General features: G+C 39.4%; 1 long non-coding RNA gene across 1 annotated transcript in view; it reads left to right on the forward strand.

Moving 5' to 3' along the window:
• Positions 1–7,299, forward strand: part of LOC109118539 — a 19,943-nt gene extending 12,644 nt beyond the window's left edge. The window contains exons 2-3 of the long non-coding RNA XR_002025882.2: positions 1,145–1,843; positions 6,130–7,299. This is a non-coding gene — a long non-coding RNA (uncharacterized LOC109118539). The remainder of the gene's footprint in view (positions 1–1,144; positions 1,844–6,129) is intronic.
• The last annotated feature ends 1,809 nt before the right edge of the window (positions 7,300–9,108 follow it).

Consider the following 9,108-nt stretch of genomic DNA (forward strand, 5'->3'; position numbering starts at 1 on the left):
CATTTTTTTTTTTTTTTTTTTTTTTTTTTTTTTTTTTTTTTTTTTTTTTTTTTTTTTTGGTACCAGGGATTGAACTCGGGTCCTTGCACTTGCAAGGCAGGCCACTGAGCCGCTGAGCTAAATCCCTGGCCCTATATTTCATTTTTAATATATTAATTTTGTAGGGTCACCTAAAAGTCTTCTCAAAAGTAACCCTGTCAAATGTGAAAAAATGTGCTATAGACAAACAAAATTGTTACTTGAAATTGAAAAAATAAGAAAAAATAGCACACTCCATTTAAGGATAAAATACTGAGTAAGAGACAGGGCTCAAACATGAGAAATTCTGCTAAAGGACCTGAAGCTGGTAAACTTTTGCCCTTGTTTGGCATTGGTCACATGTTCCCAAAAGTTGTACAGCCACATGGTGGAAACCAAGCAGCCTTAGTCACTGGGTGATTTTTAATTACTTACCCAAGTAGAAAAGCACATTTTTGGGGCATGATGGACTGAAATGTAAGAGCATACAGTACAAACTGTACACTAATAAAATTTTGTCTTGTGTGTGGGTTGGAGCCATGAATTCTCATGGCAAGAACAAGCTATAATCACATTCTTGGGTTTTGGATTTTTCCTCTTTTTTAATATTTGAAGGATAATTGGTGTTGCAGGTTTAATCTTAAAAATTTGGATTCTAGAACAAATTCTAACAATAATTCCATCAAAATCTGAATAAACCTTTGGCAAACAGAAGGCCATTTTCTTTTTCTTTGCTAAGTTTTATTTTATATTTCAGGATATGGTCTATTTTGGTGAATGTTCCATGGGATTGCAAAGAATACGTATTTTATAGTTGTGTGCACTGTTTTATATAGGTTTATTCTCTCTTTCCCTCGCTGTCTTTTTATTTTTTAGTACTGGGGATTGAACTAGGGGCTTTTGCACTGAGCTGCATCTCCAGCCCTTTCTTAAGTTAAAATTTTTTTTTTATTTTTACACGTTTGCAGTACAGAATGGTTGCATTCGTCGCGGGGAGTTTGTATATGTACCTAACACAGTTTAACTCTTTTCTTTTTTTGTCCCCTCTATCCCCACCCCTGCCAACTCTTCTCCCCTTGACCATTTGCAAAATCTCGAATTTCTACTTTTTCTTCAACTCTGCTAGATCCCTTTTCCTTTCCTCCCTCCTCAACCCCTCCATCCCTTGTTCCCCTTCCCACGTGAAAAGATCTCCGTACGTCCTCATCTCCCTCTCTGCTCAGAAGGCCGTTTCCTGAACGACTCCTCGTTCCATCCCCCTTTGAAATAGATTTCTGCCTAAGACAGTGGCAAAAATACATAAATGAATAAAAGCAACCCACAAAATCTCACAAAACAAGACCGCTTCAAGCACAAAAATGATGCGTGTATCTTGCATCCTGCATGGCAAACAATCCCCTAAAAGCGTTCGGGTTAGTTTCTATACAGAGAGTAGCTTTCCTGTCCACACCATAGAGCTTAGCTATGGCTTTTATTAGTGCACTCCCGTTCCTTTCCTTCCCTGCTCCCCTTCCTTACCCCTTCCGTTTTTCCTTTTCCGTCTTCTTCCCCTTCCCCACTGTCCTCGTTTCACTTTCAGGCCTTTTTGCCTCCTTAGACTGAGAAATATGTTGCACTTGTCTTTCTGAATCTGACTTATTTCATTTAGCGCAATGAACTCCGTTTCCATCCACTTTCCCGCAAGTGGCATGACTGCGTCCTTCATCTGTTAGGCGCATCTGGGCTGACTTCATAACGTGGTGCTTGTACATAAAGCCACAGCCAACACAGGAACGCGGGCACCTCCCTGCTGTGCTGCCTTTACTTCCTTCCGGTGTGTACTCAGGTAATACCACACAGCTGGGTCCCATGGTGTCCTAGTGTTAGTCTTTCCATCAACCTCAGTACTGTTTTCCATAGTGGTTTCACTAATTTACATTGTCACCAGCAGCGTGTAAAGGTTCCTTTGCCCCAGGTCCTTGTCAGCATTTGTTATTTTCTGTTTTATTGATGAGGCCGTTCTGACTGTGGTGAAACAGAATCTCAGCATAGTTTTGATTTGTATTTCCCCGATGGCTAAAGATGTTAGGCATTTCTAAATAAGGTTATTGGCTCTTTGCACTTCTTTGGGGATATATCTATTCAGCCTATTTAGAAATTAGTTCTTTGAGGATCAAAGAATTGTTCTATCCCAGGTGCAAAGTATAATATTTTCCATATGAAATTTTTAAACAAAAGTTTATTCAATGTAGTTGCTCAGAACTTGGGAAGGTTAGCTAAAATGTCCAGGTAATTTTAAAATAAAATTTAGTGATAAAGATAACCTCCCACAAAACTGTAGAAACAATTTTGGAAGAATTCTTCATAATTTGCAGCCTCAAATTGAAAAGCTCATTTAAATCGTCATGGTTGGTGCATAGAAACGAAAGCAGTATGGAGACAGTGGACCTCTCAAGCCAGGCTGTGCACTCAGTAAATTGTAGTGCACTCTCCTCAGGTTTTAGGAAGGTGCGTTCCTGAAACTGGAACTTGTCAAGCCTCAAATATTGTTAGTTAATAAGTCCTACGTATTTATCGAGAAACTACTTTATACCATGTACTACTTGGTGTTCTGGGATGCAGGAGTAAATAAGATAGACCAAATTCTGAACCTCATGCAATGTCTAGTTCAATGTTCAAATAATTTTTCTAGCTTTTTGTTACAGACATTTGCAAATGTACACAAATGTTGAGAGAATAATTTAAGGAAACTGATGAGTCCGTTACTCTCAACAAGTATCAGTATATGGACAATTTTATTTTTTTATACCCCTGTTCACTGTCTACTCTATAATAACCAGATAATTTTGAAGCACACCTGAGATGTTTATCATTTTGTTTTTCACAAATATTTTACTTTTTAATTTTTAAAGAACTCCAAAAAAGTTATAAAACCATTATACATCTAAAATTTTAACATCACCCCAGTTGACTACATTGTATTATATATTTAAAATTTGCCAAGAGAGTAAAATGTATGCAACATGAACACACACACACACACACACACACACAAATGGTAACCAGGTAAGGTGTCAAACGTGTTAACTAACTTGTTTGTGATAATTATTTGACTATATATATACATATATTAAATTATATTGTATACTTCTTTTATATAATTTTTTTGTCAGCTATATATGAATAAAGTGGGAAAATTATAAATAACTTATAAAAGTAGAAATATAAGGAATTCTAGCTTGAGATATTTAATACCATCAAAAATTAATCGTTCACATTTCCATGTTTCATCACACAAAACATAAGGCACGTGCATACTTTTATAAATAAGATTGCCATTAGAATCAGTATGTCTATTACATTTATTTTAATTTAACGCTTCCCTTTTTACCAAGTAGAATTGCTCATTGTCTGAATTTTGCTAATTGCAACTCCATGATGTTATTTAATATATGGCCCTTCTTTCCCTTAAATTTCTGATAAATTATTAATGGGATTTAAACTCTTTGTCATATGTTTGATTTTTTTTTCTTCTTTCTGTCAAGACCCACAAATAAGTTAGGTTTGATATGTATATAGTCAGTATCCTTAGAACTCAAAATTTAAACTGATGAAGAAAACATTTTTAAATGATATTTACATCATCATGATATGTGATCTGTCCACAACTGTTAGATTTCCTGGCCACAGTTCCTCACTGATATAAAAACTTCAATCCTAAGAGTATGGAAAGGTAGGGGAAAGGAAAGAAGGGAAAAATATATGAGAAAAGGAAAAAATGGAAACAAAGTCTTTGCAAGTAGGGAAGGGTGGAGGGGGTGAAGGGAGGGCAGGGGAATGGGGAAAAAAATAGAAACCAAGATACATCATGTAAAGGTACAAGATCCCAATGATGAATGTGACTGTATTGTGTACCTAAAAAGTACCAATAAACTTAATGAAAATAAAATTTAAAAAAACACCTTTAATCCTAAACACCTCAGACTATGAGATCAGGGATCTGAGTTGCAGATGACCACAAGCAACGCCGTTTATTGAGGGCCTTTTATTGCTCAAAGTTCGTTAGAAGGAAACCTTAACTTTCAGACGCAGCGGTTCACCCTCGGCAGCCAGGATGTACCCTGGACATAGGGCAGTCCCCACACTGTTCCATTTGTCCTTGAAAGGAGTAAGTGCAGAGTACCCTAGAGAGTTATGTCACCCTACCCTTGGCCCATTTCTAAACCTCACTTGCTCACTTCTCCAAACAAATCTGGTTGAGCATCTATCTTTCTTATAAAATGAGGATATGCAGCAAACAAAGGAAATTTAAATATTTGAAATCAGACTAGTTATTTTAGTATATTATAAATAAAGTGATCTTCAGCATCATGACTGCATGAACTTTAAACAATTTGTATAAGATTCTCATCCTATTGGCCTCAGCTCCATTCCTGCTTAACTTTAAACAGTCTTTCTAAGATTCTCATCACAGAAATGGGTCTTTCATAAAACATCGAAACACTTTGAAAATTTATTTTATATATTCACACAGAGAAATATATATGTGTATATAATATATATATATATATATATATATAAAATTTGATTGAGGTAATCACTTGACAAAATATACATATATTAAATCATATAATATGCATTAAATCTATACTTCTTTGTTAACTATACATCAGTGGAGTTGGGAAATTGAAAAATAACTCATAATAATAGAAATATAAAGAATTCTAGTGTGAGATATTTAATGCCATCAAATATATTTCCCTACTGGAAAACATTGGCTTTCCAAAAGGCATTAGTTTTAAAGTTTTTCATTTTTGCAGTCTTAGTATAGCTTGTCTAGCACTGTGGGAGGCTGAGGCAGGAGGATCTCAAGTGTGAGTCCAGCCTGGGCAACTTAGTGACTTATCAAGACCCCATCTCAAAATAGAGATAATATGTAAAAGGGCCATGGATGTAGCTCAAATCCCAGTACGCAAAACCCCACTTGAACAATGTAATCTCCCACAACTCCCTCTTAAGGTCCATACAGGGACATGAATTCAGTGAATTTACTTCAGACCCATCTTGGCAACCAGCAGCCGACACAACTCCTCGGGGCAGACACGGTGTCAGCCCACAGTGCAGAGTGGCCCGCAGTCCGTCACCGACATCCATGCAGTTCCTGAGTAGGCAGCGGGCTTGTTTATGCTGAGTGCTTGCTGCTAGACAGCAGCACTAACTCCCTTAGAAGCTCTTCCCATAATGGTCCCTAAGGACGCGCAGCTGTGGAGAGGAAACAGGCTCTTTAATTTGTTAGCCATGCCCAGAAAAGAAGAAAATAAATGACTCCAAGGAGACTGGCAACTGGTCTTTTAAAAGCTAAAAAAAAAAAAAAAAACAAACAACAAAAAAAACCCCCAACTCCTCGCCATCTCTATATGCAGTGTGATTTGTTTGATCTTTATTACCCATCTGATCTTATATAAGATTTGAATCCCGATAAATCTCTTCCTCTGACTTTTCAGTCCATTTTCTTGTAATGATCACATTGCCAAAGGCTCAGACTGATAATGTAAGATTAATTAATGCTGAGTCATTAATGCTGAAAGCCTACTGCTGACAGATCCCATTCGGAAATCTGTAGATGGTCAGGCAAGACTGGAGTTTAGATAGGACATCATTTCCTTAGACAAGGGTCCCAGATTGCCAGAGCGGGAAGGTAGACATTTCCATCCGACTCTCTATACAGCCCTCGCTCAAATTCACTGAAAATAACAAGACACTTTCCCCAACACATGAACCTAAGCTGCACGGTAATTTCTTAGGTTAATAGCTTTACAAGGAAGAAATTCTACTCTATGGTGTTTTGGGTAGTGTGGTGTATGTACTACAGGGGGCAGTCAAATATATAATGAATATTTAAATTAAAATTTATTACCATAAAAAGCACATTGCCCTCAATCCCCCTCAAAATACACCTCCTCACTTCTGAGACATTTATCGACTACTGGCGATACTTTCCTAAGCAGTTCTTTCCTACGGGTCTTTATGAGACAGGATTCGCTACCGTGACTGTCGCTGCTGAGCGCCATCCAACAGAAAGGCCGTCTCACAGAAATGTGACACTGTGTCCTCCTCTGTCTTATTCTCCAGATCTGTCACCATCTGACTCCTGGTTCTTCCCCAAAGTCAAAATGACTGTGAAAGGTGAAAGTTCTGAATCACAACAGCACAACTAAAGACACTCACGAAAGAAGACAACTAAAGCTGCTTCGAAAATGTCAAGAATGATGGTGTGTGTATGTGTGTGAGGCAAAAGGAATATCTTGAGTAGGATTAATGGTAATATCTTTTGCTATAATAATTTTTTAAATTAATACAATAATTTAAAAAATGAGCTTTATCTGCCTCTCTTCTCTCTACCTGTCTATACGGGTGACTTTCAACCTGCAATTTATGTTCGTTACATCTTTTTCTCAATTAAATCTGAAGCTCTGGGCTCAAGATTTTTTGCTCCCCTCTTTGTTCCTCCTTTTCCGCAATGCCATTTTCCAAGATGGGGCCAGAGCTCTACTTGTACTGGAGGGAGGAGCAGGTGCTATGCCTATTTTATTCATCAGCTGTGAGGTCGCGCGCCCCGTGTGGTCCATTAGGGGTTACTGAATAGGCCTGGGGTGCGCAGTGAATCGTACGTGGGCGGCCCCGTGGCTGCAGACTTCAGGACCTGCTTCTGCTGTGCCCTGTGTGGCCAGGTGTGGTCACCAGTCATGCCCTGCAGTCACGGGGCAAGTCGTCTTGGTCCCACGGCAGGAAAGCCTACGTGCCAGCCACAACCTTGTCCACTGCGGGAGTCTTCATGGCCGTCACGATGTTCCACGCACCTTCAGCCCTGACTGTCACAGACCGACGACAGCTCTGGTGTGCAGCAGCAGGACCCGACCCTGCCTAGCTACAGCCTTGTGCCGGAGATCACCCTCTTGGGCATGGGTGAGCAGGGGCTCTCAGGAGCAGCCTGAAGGAGTCCTACAGCAGCACTGTCACTTTGGAATCTAACTTTCATGCCATTTAGCTTTTCAATCATAGTTTCATTCTCTTTAACGTTGTGATATGTTCTGTGAGAATCCTTTAGCTTGATATTCCACCATACTGACTTTTCTACTGAGCTCTCTTTTAAATACATTTTAATTTTTTTTAGCATGGAAATTTTCAAACATATATTAAAACAGGAAAAAAATACTATAATGCAGTGCATGTGTCTATCATTAAACTATTGTAACAGTTATTAACACAAGATCAACTTCGGTTCAATCTATCAGCCCCTACTTAATTGCATTGTAATCATTATAATCTTTTGTTTTTCTTTGTCTTTTTTTTTTTTGAGACAGTGTCTCACTTTGTAGCTCAGGTTTACCCTGAACTCACTGTGTAGGCTGGCCTTGAACTCCCAGGGATGCTACTGCCTCAGCCTCCTGGTGCTAGGATTACATAAATACCACCATGTGTGGCTTGTTTAGTTGTTTTTTATGGGCTAAATGTTCACTGATAGCATTCTGAGTTTATCAGGTATAAATTATTTGGTTATTTAACTATCTGGGCTCCCTTGTACTGTATTCTTAAATGCTTGATGACTCTTGTTTGTGCTTTCAAACTTATGGCTAAAATTTCTGATTAGATGAACTGCCACATGATTGCATAACCCAGGCAGGGGTTGAGGGTTTTGCTGAGCTGCAGGAATATGTTGGCAGAGATGTCCTGTAAGAGTCAGAATCTGCCACTGGACCAAATGCATTAGCATCTCCTAGTAGATCATCCTGCTCCTAGATCTTGCCAAGCGCATAGAGTTGCATCTTTTTTCTCTGACCCAACCCTCTGTCCCCCCAACACACACACCAGTGCCTTCACCATGCAGTCATCCAGCCCGGCCAAGTAGTGTTCCAGGAGCCCACTTTCTCAGACGCTTTTGCTCCTGTAGTCAGTGAATCACAGGGAATTTCCACAGCATCCCTCTCTTTCCCACTCACGTTATTGCCATCGTCTGTGACCATTGCATCCACGTCTATTTGCTGTCTGACTAAGGCATTTCCCATAGAAGCTCCATCTCTGCTGTTCTAATATCGTTCTGGATTAACTTTTTCTTGTGTAGGCATATGGAAGTGATTCAGAATGTGGACTCTGGACTCAGGCTTTCTGGGTTGAATCTTGGCTGTGCTTTTTCCTAAATATGTGTCTGGTGTAACTCTCTTAATCTCTCCTCAATTGCGAGATAGAGATCAAAGTGGGTTCATGGGGTTATTAAGGAGATTAAATGTATGAGCACCCAAAATGCTTCAGATGATGTTTGATTCAGAGTGAATTAGGATTCCAAAGCATGAGTCATTTTATTAAACTTATCAGGCAAAGGAAATCTACATTCAAAAACAAAACCTCTCCTAACAACATAGGAAACAGATTTCATACAATTCTGGGCAAGCACACAGATTTCAGACAACCTTATCAAAAAACGGAGCACAGGATTTTTTGGGTCCTAGCTCTGAGCAGGTCTGTCTTAACATAGCCATCCTTCTGTGTTAGAGCTGGTTTAGTTGGATCTTGTAGTTGTTTATTTTTTATCAGCCCATGCTTACAATCCACAATGATTGCATTCCTCCTGGGGAGGTGGTGCATGTACGTAACGCATCTCATGTTTTCATTCCTTTCCCCTATTCTCCCTCCCCTCCCTCCATCTCTCGGTCCCCTTCCCATTCGCCAATCTGTGTGGAGCACCCAACTTTCTCAAGAGCTTGGACTTAGACGAGAATGTCAAATGTCATGACCTTGATGTTGCTGTGATTCCCAAAACAAGGCTTCTTGGGTGCCGCCTTGAGGCTCGCCACCCGGAATAGCATATTAAATGATCATTAAATGTGGCTTGTTATCATTTGGAGTGGAGAGTGCTGCATGCGTTCTTCCTGGGTCCGGTGCACCCTTTGTTACTCTATGTGACCTCACTCAATTTACTCAGCATCACTCACCCTCATATTTCTCATTAGCAGATGAAGCACCAACGCCTGTCTCCTTAGGTTAATTGGCCTGACAATCAGAAATATGATGGTCCTCATCTTATGATGAGGAGGTCCTGGTAAACCCATTGTT

This window comes from Fukomys damarensis, unplaced genomic scaffold (assembly GCF_012274545.1).
Source record: "Fukomys damarensis isolate Sample0158 unplaced genomic scaffold, DMR_v1.0_HiC HiC_scaffold_14, whole genome shotgun sequence".
Taxonomy (NCBI): domain Eukaryota; kingdom Metazoa; phylum Chordata; class Mammalia; order Rodentia; family Bathyergidae; genus Fukomys; species Fukomys damarensis.